This window comes from Elephas maximus, chromosome 3 (genome assembly GCF_024166365.1).
Source record: "Elephas maximus indicus isolate mEleMax1 chromosome 3, mEleMax1 primary haplotype, whole genome shotgun sequence".
Classification (NCBI taxonomy): domain Eukaryota; kingdom Metazoa; phylum Chordata; class Mammalia; order Proboscidea; family Elephantidae; genus Elephas; species Elephas maximus.
In genome coordinates this window covers 86,301,630-86,315,498 of record NC_064821.1, presented here as the reverse complement: position 1 = coordinate 86,315,498, position 13,869 = coordinate 86,301,630, and the positions used below count along the sequence as shown (strand labels likewise).

The window sequence follows — 13,869 nt, the reverse complement described above, 5'->3', positions numbered from 1 at the left end:
ATCTGTGGGTCAAATACAAAAACCCAATGTCCCTCAAACCCACAATGCATTGCCACCTAGACCCTGATGTTTGAAATCTCGACTCACCTACAAGTAGGTCTGTGTCCCCGAGAACTTCTATCACCCATAATCCTGTTATCGAGACTTGTGTAACCCATCACCCAGTTGTACCCATGCCCTCTGTTGTCAACCACAGTTTCACAGAGTCAGGGTCGCTGAGAACTGTTCACAGGGACAGAAGACATGGAGTACACACAGAGACAGGGAGACAGAGAGAAACAGAGATGCACGTACACAAAGGCAGGGAGACACAGAGAGCCACACAAAAGCAGAGAGACTCACAGAGACAAGGAATCAAACAGACAGGGAGAGGCCAGACTTCCCCAAGGCCACAGCTGCTTAGGCTAAATGGGTCACTGGGGAGGGAGCCTGCAGACCCACCAAGGACCCAAGCCCTGCCTGGGTGCCTCGGGCTCCCTCCCTCTGGCTTAGACTGGAGGTAGGGAGGCTAGATCCAGAGAGTAAGGAGCTTAGAGCCAGCGTGACAGCTAATCACCCACATGCAGGTCTCTGTTCAGGTCACCAAGCCCTGAGCAGCTCCCACTACCCCCGCAGTCATTCCTCCATCTCTTCCACCAGGTACCCCACTGGCAAGACTCCACCCTTAGCACTGCCAAGCCCACATCCCAGGTGGGGCAGAGGCAGGAGGTCAGGCCCTCTCAGCCTTCCTCTAGCTCTCCTACCAGGATGTCAGGAGGAGGTGAGAGACACCCACTGGGAACTAGGGCATGGGTGGTGACTGGGGATCCATGGACAGAGAGCTTGAGTTTCCCGCTCATGTTGTCTCAGGAAGGATCTAACTGAGACCAAAGATAGATTTTTCCCCAAGTTGAGAGACATGGTAGGGAAGCAGATTGTCCTAATTACCTGAAATTACCAGGGTGAGAGAATCAGCCCTAAGTTTCTGGGCAACAAAAGGTTTTAAAGCAGCCCCGTCTCACTCCAAAGCTGGCCTGGCATGGTTGCCATGGTAATGCCCCAGTTGCTCCAGAGGCGGCTGCTGGTCCTTGAAGTGGGAATGATGGGGGCAGTTGTGCTGAGGCGGGTTCGGGTGAGAGGTCAGTGCTGTCTGGGAACATTCCTGACCATGGCTATGGGCGGAGAGCCCATGGTTCTTCTCCACTCCTATTTCACCAGGTCACACCCCTCTTCCACCCACTCCCTCACTCTCTGCCCTAGACTTCTCGCTGCTTGCTGGAGATGGACTGTTTCAGAGTCTGAACCCACCTGTGGCTGAAGTGCTGGGCTCTGGTATGGGCTGGTCTATATAGGCTCAGGTACATAGGCTCAGGTGAGGAGCTCAAGCATGTTGCTTCAGGTAAGGACTCAAGGGGAGGGAGGTTCTAGTGGGAAGGATGGAATGTGAAGGCTCAGTATAAAAGTTCTGAAAAAAAAATCAGGTGAAAGATGAGCGTAAGGGTTCAGGTTTGAGAATGCAGACATGGAGCTTCGGTGGAGGCTCAGGAGTGAGGACCCAAATGTGAGGGCTCAGGTGAGGATTTTGGACCTATGCTGGTGTCTCCCTTTAGTGGTAATTTGTTACTAAGAACTGTTAAAGTACTAAACTTTAGATGATTAATTTTTTTTAAGTATAAATTAAAGGAGATTTAAGGTCATCCTTGGAGTGCTTGGGTGATGCAAACAGTTAACTCACTCAGCTGCTAACCAAAAGGTCAGAGGTTCTAGCCCACCCAGAGATGCCTCAGAAGAAAGGTCTGGCAATCTACTTCTGAAAAATCAGCCACTGGAAACCCTATGGAGGGTTTCTATGGAGTCAGAGTCAATTAGATGGCAACTGGTTTTACCCTAAATTTTTATCTACAAATTAAAGAGGATTTAAGGTCAGTTGCATTCCTAGAGGTTTCCCCTAATCTCTCTGAGGCTGGTTTTTTCTTATCTATACAATGGGAATAATTACAGTGTCTAGCTTGCAGTGTCATTGTGAGGATTAAATGAGAAAATGAATGTAAAGTTCTTAACTCAAAAATTATACCCATTGCCGTCGAGTTGATTCCGACTCATAGCGACCCTATAGCTTTAAAAAAAGAAAAGTGTGCTTAGGGACAGAAGTAGAGTTAAGCAAGGCCACCAGAACTTGTGCAGAGCCAGCCCCCCCACCCCCACTCCCACCACCCTCATCCTCCCACCCACAGTGCTATCTGTCCTGGAGGCAGCAGCTATTCAGAGATGCATTTTTAACCAGGAAGAAGGTGAGGAAAGACATGGAAAAGACAGTGCTACCAGCCGCACTGGAAACATGCTAAAAATCATTACATACATTGTAATGTAGGCAGTAAAATAAGTTTGTTCTTTAAGAGGACATTAGTCTTAACAAAGGTCTGGGGCGAGAAAATCAAGGCTCATTTTTTTTCAAAGTTAAACTCTAATTCAACGGTTCTCAAAGTTTTTGGTCTCGGGATCCTTTGCACTCTTCAGAAGAATTGAGGACCCCAAAGAGCTTTTTTTTTAAGCGGTTTTATCTGTTAATGTTCCTTGTATTTGAGATTAAAACTGGAGAAAAATTTAAGTATGTATTAATTTAAAATAACAATACTAAATCCACTGTATGTTAACAGAAAAGACATATGTTTACAAAAAGTAGCCATATTTTTCAAAACAAAAGATTAATGAACACAGTGGCATCGATTTATACTTTTCTAAGTCTTTTTGATGTCTTGGTAGAAGACGCTGGATTCTCATATCTGCTTCTATATTCAATCTGTTGCAATACGTTGATTTAGTTGAAACAAGCGACGACAGCCTCACAATGTATGTAGTTGGAAAAAGAAGTATTTTAATAGCCTTTTCACTTAACTGTGGATAGTCTTCTTTGATAACCAAAAATCAAACCCATTTTCATCAAGTTGGTTCCAACTCCTAGCCACTGTACAGGACAGAGTAGAACTGTCCCAAAGAGTTTCCAAGGCTGTAATCTTTACAGAGGCAGACTGCCACATCTTTCTTTCGCAGACTGGCTGGTGGGTTTAAACTGCCAACCTTTGGTTACCAGCCGAGTGCTTAACCATTGCACCACCGGGGCTCTTTGTCTTCTTTGATACAACACCAAAACTCCACAAGTGGTGGTTTCTCAAAGATGAGTTGCAGTGTGGCACCTGAAACCATATCAATGAGCTTTTCATTCTCTCTCGTATTTTGCATGGATCTTTTATGCATGTATTATTTTGCAGCATAATGCATTGGTCATTTGGAAAATACTGATTCATTGAGTTATACAGACCTTCCAAATGTTGACACATCATTATCCAATATTAAAACACACACATCCGTTAATGACACCACCAATCTCATTAGCACTGGGAAACTTTCAAGCTCACGGTAGCAGAAAAAGTTTTTCAAAGTCTAGCTTTCACTTGAAAGCTCTCATTTTAACATTGGCAACAAACACTAACAGTTTTTTCCCTTGAAGTGACAGGCTCACTTCATTCACTTTTGAGAAAAGGTATGCCAAATACCCAAGTCTGAATAACCATAGTTTGTCATTCATTCTGTAAAGTAAAACTGGTGTTTCATGAAAAAAAAGTGGCTAGTTCACAACTCAGTTGTTGCACAACTGCTTTTCCTTGAGGTAACGGTCATATTTTGGTGGCTGCAGACATGCTTTATGTGTACTTCCCATCTTGTCACAGTGACTTCTTTTTTTTCTAAATTTTATTTATTTTGTTGTTGAGAATATACACAAAACATACACTGGTTCAATAGTTTCTACATGTACAGTTTAGTGACATTGATTACATTCTTCGAGTTGTACAATCATTCTCACCCTCCTTTTCAGAGTTGTTCATCCCTCATTAACGTAAACTTACTGCCCAGTAAGGTTCCTATCCAATCTTTTGAGTTGGTGTTGTCAATTTGATCCCATATAGATGTTTCTTAAAAGAACGTAATGTTCAAGGCAGACATTCTTTACTAGCTAAGCTAAACTATCGTTTGGTTTTAAGATGACTTCGGGGGATGTTTTTGGTTTAAGGTTTAAAGATTATCTCAGGGCAATAGTTTCAGGGGTTCATCCACCCTCCAAGGCTCCAGAAAGTCTAGAGTCCATCCATTACAATTTGAAATTTTGTTCTACATTTCCCCCCCTTTTGATCAAGATTCTTATACGAAATATTTGATCAAAATGTTCAGTAATGGTAGCTGGGTACCATTCAGTTCTTTTGGTCTCAGGGCAACAGAAGTAGTTGTTCATGCAGGTAATTAGTCACACATTCCACATCCTCCTCCTATTCCTGACTTTCCTTCCTCTGTTGCTCCAGGTGAATAGAGACCAACTGTTGTGCCTTGCATGGCCACTTGCAAGATTTTAAGACCCCAGGCACTGAGAAACTAACTACGAGGGAGAAGAGAAGCACTAAACACGTTATTAGGCCAATTAACTGAAACATCCCATGAAACCATGACCCTAAACCTCCAAACTAGGGAACCAAATCCCATGAGATGTTTAGTTGTACATAAGCAGCCTCCGTAGGTACTTTTTTTGTCATTGTAAATATATCTATCACACAACCTTTGCCAATTCAACTTTTTATAGGTGTACAACTTATTGACAGCAATTGCAATAATTGATGGTGCAATAACCTGAATTCGATTTTTCCATCACTGGAAACCCCTCTTTTCCCCCTCCCACTGGCCCCTGATAACCACTACTAAACTTTGGTGTCTAGACATTTGCCTTTTCTTATCTTTTTATATGAGTGAGGTCATACAATGTTTGTCCTTTTGTGACTGGCTTATTTCACTCAGCATAATGCCTTCAAGCTCCATCCATAGTGTAGCACGTATCAAGACTTTATTCCTCTTACTGGCTGAGTAGTATTCCAATCCACGTATGTACCACATTTTGTTTATCCATTCATCTATCAGTGAGCATTTAGATTGTTTCCACCTTTTGGCTATTGTGGATAGTGCTGCCGTTAACTTTGGTGTACAAGTCTCTTTTGAGTCACTGCTCTCAAGTATTTCGGGTATATACCTAGGAGTGGAATTGCTGAGCCCTATGGTAGTTTTTTTTAGTTTTTTGAGGAACTGCAACTGTGTTTTCACAACAGCTGTACCATTTTGCATTCCCACCAGCAATGGCTAAGGGTTCCAATTTCCCAATATCCTCACCAACAATTGTTATTTTCTGTTTTTCAATCTTAGCCATCTTAGTGGGGATGAAATGGTATCACACTGTGGGGTTTTTTTTTTAATTTTTTAAATTTTTATTGTGCTGTAAGTGAAGGTTTACAAATCAAGTCAGTCTCTCACACAAAAACTTATATACACCTTGCTACATACTCTCAATTGCTTTCCCCCAATGAGACAGCCCGCTTCCTCCCTCCACTCTCTTTTTGTGTCCATTTCTGCAGCTTCTAACCCCCTCTACCCTCTCATCTTGCCTCCAGACAGGAGATGGCAACATAGTCTCAAGTGTCCACCAGATCCAAGAAGCTCACTTCTCACCAGCATCCCTCTCCAACCCATTGTCCAGTCCAATCCCTGTCTGAAGAGTTGGCTTTGGGAATGGTTCCTGTCCAGGGCCAACAGAAGGTCTGGGGTCCTTCTAGTCTCAGACAGACCATTAAGTCTGGTCTTTCTACCAGAATTTGGGGTCTGCATCCCACTGCTCTCTTGTTCCCTGTCACAGCAGTCATTGGTTGTAGCTGGGCACCATCTAGTTCTTCTGGTCTCAGGCTGATGTAGCCTCTGGTTTATGTGGCCCTTTCTGTCTCTTCGGCTTGTAATTACCTTGTGTCCTTAGTGTTCTTCATTCTCCTTTGATCCAGGTGGGCTGAGACCAATTGCATCTTAGATGGCCGCTTGCTAGCGTTTAAGATTCCAGACGCCTCTTTTCAAGGTGGGAGGCAGAATGTTTTCTTAATAGATTTTATTATGCCAATTGACTTAGATGTCCTCTAAAACCATGGTCCCCAAACCCCCACCCCTGCTATGCTGGCCTTTGAGCCATTCAGTTTATTCCGAAATTTCTTTGCTTTTGGTTTAGTCCAGTTGCGCTGACCTCACCTGTATTGTGTGTTGCCTTTCCCGTCACCTAAAGCAGTTCTTATCTACTATCTAATTAGTGAATACCCTTGTCCCACCCTCCCTCCCTCCCCTCTCTCTTAACCATCAAAGAATATTTTCTTCTCTGTTTAAACTATTTCTTGAGTTCTTGTAATAATGGTCTTATACGTTATTTGTCCTTTTGCAACTGACTAATTTCACTCAGCATAATGCCTTCCAGATTCCTCCATGTTATGAAATGTTTCACAGATTCATTGCTGTTCTTTATCAATGTGTAGTATTCCATTGTGTGGATATACCATAATTTTTTTATCCACTCATCCGTTGATGGGCACCTTGGTTGCTTCCGTCCTTTTGCTATTGTAAACAATGCTGCAATGAACATGGGTGTGCATATATCCATTTGTGTAAAGGCTCTTATTTCTCTAGGATATATCCCAAGGAGTGGGATTGCTAGATCGTATGGTAGTTCTATTTCTAGCTTTTTAAGGAAGTGCCAAATCAATTTCCAAAGTGGTTGTACCATTTTACATTCCCACCAGCAGTGTATAAGTGTTCCAATCTCTCCACAGCCTCTCCAACATTTATTTTTTGTCACACTATGGTTTCGATTTGCATTTCTCTAATGGCTAGTGACACTGAGCATCTTTTCATATGTTTGGTGGCCATTTGAACGTCCTCTTTGATGAAATGTCTATTCAAGTCCTTTGCCTATTTTATGATTGGGTTATTTGTCTTTTTTTTTTTTTAATAATTTTTATTGTGCTTTAAGTGAAAGTTTACAAATCAAGCCAGTCTGTCACATATAAGCTTATATACACCTTACTCTATACTCCCACTTACTCTCCCCCTAATGAGTCAGCCCACTCCCTCCTTCCAGTCTCTCCTTTCGTGACCATTTTGCCAGTTTCTAACCCTTTCTACCCTCCCATCTCCCCTCCAGACAGGAGATGTCAACACAGTATCAAGTGTCCACCTGGTACAAGTAGCTCACTCTTTGTCAGCATCTCTCTCCCACCCATTGTCCAGTCCCTTCCATGTCTGATGAGTTGTCTTCAGGAATGATTCCTGCCCTGGGCCAACAGAAGGTTTGGGGACCATGACCACTGGGATTCCTCTAGTCTCTGTCAGACCATTAAGTCTGGTCTTTTTATGAGAATTTGGGGTCTACATCCCACGGTTCTCCTGCTCCCTCAGGGGTTCTGTGTTGTGCTCCCTGTCAGGGCAGTCATCGGTTGTGGCCAGGCACCATCTAGTTCTTCTGGTCTCAGGATGATGTATATTTGTCTTTTTGGCGTCGTCGAAGTTTTATGTATATTTTGGTTACTAGATTCTTGTCAGATATACGGTTTCTGAGGATATTCTACCACTTGGTAGCTTGTCTTTTCACTTTTTTGGCAAAGTTTTTTGATGAGGCAGTGCAATGAGTTGCCTTTACATGGCCTTTCTTGCCATGGTCTTGTAGCTTCTGCTCAAATGATTGGATGGGACTATGCAAATGTGGTGGTCGTGGCCACCAAGGTGATTGGTCAGTTTTGCCATCCCACTAGGCTTAAAATGAGCCATCCCAGAGGCGGGAAGGAGAGAATCTCACCTTTGCCAAGGAAAAAGAGCCAAGAGTGGAGCACTTCCTTTGGACCCAGCATCCTCCCTGTGCTGAGAAACTCCTGAAACCAGGAGACAGAGAAAGAGTGACCTGTAACACTGAAGACAGCGAGAAATGGTGGCAGAAGGCTGTGCAGTGGGCTTCCAGGTCCCCATAGCAAGAAAGCTGAGCACCTTTGGGAAGGAGTCTTGCTGGTGGAGTAAGGTGCCTCAGGGCACTTGATGGAGCTAGGTTTGCCAACCCACAGAGCTAGAGCTGAGCTCCCTTGGAGTGAGGTGCCTTGGGGCACTTACCGACAGAGCTAAAAGAGCTTTGTAACATTTGCCTGAGCTGTCCTGATGGAAGAACTGTAACCTGAGCGTTTCTGAACCTGAATTGTAACCTGCCCCATAATCATGAGTATTGTCTGTGAGTTCTGTATGGCTATTGCAATGAATTATCAAACCCAGCGGAGAAGTTGGTATCAGAACTGGTAAAGATGGTGGAGAAAGGAGGCATGTCTGACCTCCACCTCATAGGAATCAGCCTTGGGGTGTTGATCTTGATTCTCCTTCCCCCTTGTGAAGTTAGAGGAGGTCAGATGCCATCTCCATGCCATTTTTACAGATGAACAAAAGCTTTTAATTTTTATGAGGTCCCATTTATTTATTCTGTCTTTTGTTCTTTGTGTTTTTGTTGTTACATTAGAGAATATTGTTGAAAGCTAGGCAGTGACTTCTTTTTAACTGTGAGTATGTTGTGGTAATGAAGAACACAGTGGCTACAAGGACAGTTCGGTGCCACTGCCTTGATTCCTGCTAAGGCACCAGCCGTTTTACCCAGTGCTACTCTTGCATCGTCAGTGCAAATCTCAGTGAAGTGCAAAGGGCAAATAACAATTTATTATTATGAAAATCATTATTACCTTGTGGATCCCCTGAAAGGGTGCCAGAGACCCCCAGGGATCTGTGAACATCACCTTGAAAACCAATGCTCAAATTAAAAAATTCTAATAGCCATATTTACTTTTCTTTCTAAATGACACTTTTTTGAGATATCACTCAAAGGCTTTAAAAATGCTTTCACAAATATCCCATGGAAAAAAATGAAAACTAACTCCATCTGTGGTACTGTTTGCTTTACTTCTTAAAAAAAAAAAAAAAAAAAGTAGGGGGTGGGGAGGGTGATAAAGACCCAGGCAGGCCCATGGGAGTGCACCAGGCATGTGAAGTCATCCATCATGTGTGTCATCAGGAGCAGACACAGTCCTGGGACCAAACAGGCAAGCGGTGCTGGGAACTCAGGACCCACCCCCGCACCACACTCACACCAGCCACACACCCTCCATAGCACAATCACTCCGTAGCCTCACCCTGTAGCCTCAGTTACTCAGACCAACAATTCACTTGGCCATGATTAATCTCCTACAGCATGAGTAACAAACTCAGCTATGGTTACATTCACACAGGCAATCATACACCCACACCAAAGCCGCACAAAAAGTCCCGACAGTCCAACAGCCAACGCTACTATGCTCAAAACCAATTCACACAACTGTATTCACAGTGAGAGAATCTGAGTGGTCACACAACCAATCAAGTGACAGTCAAACTCTCAGTATGGCACACACTTCAGTCGTCTACTGGATCATGTGGCCACCGTAAACACCCACCAAGTTGTCTTTGCTGTTGTTAGGTGCCATCGAGTCAGTTCTGACTCATAGCAACCATATGTACAGCAAGAACGAAACACTGCCTGATCCTGCGCCATCCTCACAATCCTTGTTATGCTTGAGCCCATTGTTGCAGCCACTGTGTCAATCCATCTCCTTGAGCGTTTTCCTTTCTTTCACTGACCCTCTACTTTACCAAGCATGATGTCCTTCTCCAGGGACTGATCCCTCCTAACGACCTGTCCAAAGTGTGTAAGATGTAGTCTCGCCATCCTTGCTTCTAAGGAGCATTCTGGTTGTACTTCTTCCAAGACAGATTTGTTCGTTCTTTCGGCACTCCAATATTCAACATTCTTCTCCAACACCACAATTCAAAGGCGTCAATTCTTCGATCTTCTTTAGTCATCGTCCAGCTTTCGCATGCATATGAGGTGGTGGAAAACACCATCGATTGGGTCAGGCACAGCTTAGTTCTCAAAGTGACATCTTGCTTTTTAATACTTTAAAGAGGTCTTTTGCAGCAGATTTGCCCAATGTAATGTGTCTTTTGATTTCTTGACTGCTGCTTCCATGGGTGTTGATTGTGGACCCAAGTAAAATGAAATCCTTGACAACTTCAATCTTTTCTCTGTTTATCATGATGTTGCTTATTGGTCTAGTTCTGAGGATCTTTGTTTTCTTTATGTTGAGGTGGATTCCGTACTGAAGGCTGTGGTCTTTGATCTTCATCAGTAAGTGCTTCAAGTCCTCTTCACTTTCACCAAGCAAAGTTGTGTCATCTGTATAACACAGGTTGTTAATGAGTCTTTCTCCAATCCTGATGCCCCATTCTTCATATAGTCCAGCTTCTCGAATTATTTGCTCAGCATACAGATTGAATAGGAATGGTGAAAGGATACAACCCTAATGCACACGTTTCCTGACTTTAAACCATGCAGTACCATCTTGTTCTGTTCGAATGACCGCCTCTTGGTTTGTGTACAGGCTCCTCATGAGCACAATTAAATGTTCTGGAATTCCCATTCTTCATAATGTGTCCATAATTTGTTATGATCCACACAGTTGAATACCTTTGCATAGTCAATAAAACACAAGTAAACATCTTTCTGGTGTTCTCTGCTTTCAGCCAGGATCCATCTGACATCAGCAATGATATCCCTTGTTCTACATCCTCTTCTGAAACCGGCCTGAATTTCTGGCAGTTCCCTATCGATATGCTTACTGTGCATCAGCTTTTGAATGATCTTCAGCAAAATTTTACTTGAGTGTGATATTAAAGATATTGTTCAATAATGTCCTCATTTGGTTGGATTATCTTTCTTGGGAATAGGCATAAATATGGATCCCTTCCAGTCGGTTGGCCAAGCAGCTGTCTTCCAAATTTCTTGGCATAGACGAATGAGCACTTCCAGCACTGCATCTGGTATTCCAACAATTCCTGGAGCCTTGTTTTTCACCAGTGCCTTCAGTGCAGCTTGGACTTCTTCCTTCAGTACCATTGGTTCCTGCTCATATGGTACCTCCTGAAATGGTTGAACATCGACCAATTCTTTTTGGTATAGTGACTCTGTGTATTCCTTCCATCTTCTTTGTATGCTTTCTGAATGGTTTAATATTTTCCCCACAGAATCCTTCAGTATTCCAACTGGAGGCATGAATTTATTCTTCAGTTCTTTCAGCTTGAGAAATGCGGAGCATGTTGTTCCCTTTTGGGTTTCTACCTCCAGGTCTTTGCACATGTTATTATAATACTTTACTTCCTCTTGTCGAGCGGCCCTTTGAAATCTTCTGTTCAGTTCTTTTATTTCATCATTTCTTCCACCAGGTAGCATGTATATATTGGGCACAGGGTGACAGCATAGGTTTTGGAGACAGACCACCCTGGGTTCAAGTTCAAGTTCTCACGCTTATTAGTTCTGTATCCTTGGGCAACTTAAGGTCTGCCCTGAGCATTAGATCTAGAAAATGGAGATAATTCCCACTTTGTAAAGTTGATATGGGAGTCCCTGGGTGATGCAAATGGTTAGTGTGCTCAGCTGCTAACCGAAAGGTTGGAGGCTCTAGTCTACCCAGAGGCACCTTGGAAGAAAGGTCTGGTGATCTACTTCTGAAAAATCAGCCACTGAAAACTCTATGGAGCACAGTTCTACTATGACGCACACGGGAATGAGCCAGATCAACTCGACAGCAACTGGATGCTTGATATGAGGATGATATAAAATAACCAGAGGAGTGACAACACCTTGTCTGGCCAGATGTGCTCTGGGGGTCTGGTTGTAACTGCCATGTGTGGCTTTTGTCACCAGAGGGCGCTAAGGCTCCAGTGGGGACTGCTGGCAGAAAGGATACCAGAAAGGCCAGGATTCCCGGTGAGTTTGGGGGTGAGAGCAGACTGGGTAGGTGTGGGGATGTGTCTGGGGCTGGATAGCCTCCTCCTGTGGCAACCCTAGCTAGGTCTCAGGCCACCGCGTGTGCTGCTGGGCACGGTGGGCATCTCCTAGCTCTATCTAGAAAGGAGGATAACGTGATAGTACTTATTGATCAAGCACTTTCTATATACCAGGCCCTCTTCTATGCCCACTCACACATATTTACTCATTTAATCCTCACCATGATACTCACTGCTAATGGTACTCCTATTGATGAATACTGAGGAAACTGAGGTCCAAGGTCACACACTTATGAAGTGGAAGAGCCAAGACACAAATGCAGGCAGCAGAGTCTGTGCTCCTAAACACTACTCCACACTGCTCCCACATTGACCCTCGCCTCCCCTTTCCTAGGGTTCTGTCAGGACTCCCTGACCCCTGCTGTCTTCTCCACAGCACAGCCAGACCTCTTCCAGCCTGTTCCTCACTTGCTCCCTGGGCCAGCCCTTGGTAAGAGGCTTATCAGGCACATGCGGGGGACAGATAAGGCAGGGCCCCAAGCATGGCCTTATCCAGCCCCGCTGTCCCCAGCTGCTGGGAGTTGTGGGGAACTACCAGCAGATGGAGTCCACCCACCCAGGCAGCAGGCCGCCACCTACGCCCACAGCCCAGGTCACTCTCTGTGACGTCATCTAGCTCCTTATGATGCCATAGTGTGTAGTGACATCATTGCCCTGTCCCTCCTTCCAGTCTAAAAGGGTTACTCAGACACTGGTGAGAATTGGAAAAGTGGAGTCAAACAGGAGCCCTCCCCAGGCCCCAGTTCAGCAGGCCTGGTTGGCCTGGGTTGGGAGAAGGGGGTGTGTCACAGGATCCTCCCCAAGGCAGACAGCTATTTTCAGTCTTGCTTGCTCCACTTATAGCCACCCCACTTCCTGTCCTCCAGTTCCAAAGAGGCTCTGGGTCCAGCGGGGGCAGGGGCAGGGGAAGGAATCTCCAGGGTGGCTCTGGGTCTCAGCCTCTAGCTCTGGAATCAGCCTCCTCCTCTCCACTGAGGCGTGATCCTCAGTACCTGGGGTCTAAGGAGAAGAGGGGCCTTATATCTCACCCCTTAGAAAAGCAGTGAGACTGGGAGGGATTATAAGGATGGCCAGAGAGATGGACATAGCCAGACCCACTCTGACAACCACTCAGGTCAACTTCCTGATTCAGAGTTTGTGCTCAGGGTCACACCAACATGACCACGGCCATTCGTTCTCGTGGCTATACACTTGCCCACATGTAGGCCACAGATGGTGACACGCTGACTCACACTGACACATTGTCACACTGCCCCGTAGCTGAGAGCAGGAAATTCTCTCTCCTGACTGTATTTCTAAAAAGTACAATTCCCACCACGTAGAAACCAAAACAACCAAACCAGTTGCCACTGAGTCAATTCCAACTCTGGGGGACCCCGTGTGTGCAGAGTAGAACTGTACTCCATAGGGCTTTCATGGCTGTGGCCTTTCAGACACAGATTACCAGGCCTTCCTTCTGAGGCACTTCTGGGTGGACTTGAACCACCAACCTTTTGATTAGTAGTCGAACGCTTAACCATTTGTACCACCCAGGGACTCCTCTAGCACACAGTTTTTGTTAGGTGCCATCGAGTCAGTTCCAACTCATAGTGACCCTACGTACAACGGGCACATAGTAGAAGGATAATAATATTTGGTAAGTGAGTTAGTAAGTGGGCTTTCAATTACACAGGTCCTGCCACCAGGGTGGGGGTGGGGCCAGAGAAAAAACCATCCCTCCTACAGCCTCTCTTGATCTCTCCAGACCCAGAATGGGCACAGCAAGGAAGCTTGCTGCTCCTGCCACCTCCTCTCCCCAGCTCCAACTTCAGTGATGTCCATTCCCAATATAATACCAGTCGCTGAAAGGACCTTGGTCATGCAGAAACACTGCTCCCTTCTTTCCAGATTCTTTTCCAGTGAATTGGGACATTAGCATTCTGAAAGTTGGATGTTCTGAGTATTGGGTGGTCTAGATGTTGGGCACACAGGGCATTAGGCCTTCTGTGTGTTGGGCATTGGGGGCTCTGGGTATTGGGAACTCTAGAGTTGTTGTGAGCTCTGACACTCAGCATGAAGAGTTCTGGACTTCGGGAGCTC

At 44.9% G+C, this 13,869-nt stretch overlaps 1 protein-coding gene across 1 annotated transcript in view; it reads left to right on the top strand.

The window, feature by feature from the left end:
- The first annotated feature begins 1,294 nt into the window (after positions 1-1,294).
- The window catches only part of SLC6A9 (solute carrier family 6 member 9), a 52,307-nt gene continuing 39,732 nt past the window's right edge, over positions 1,295-13,869 (top strand). Inside the window, exon 1 of the mRNA XM_049879059.1 lies at positions 1,295-1,378. The gene's annotated coding sequence lies outside the window, so the exon portion shown is untranslated. The remainder of the gene's footprint in view (positions 1,379-13,869) is intronic.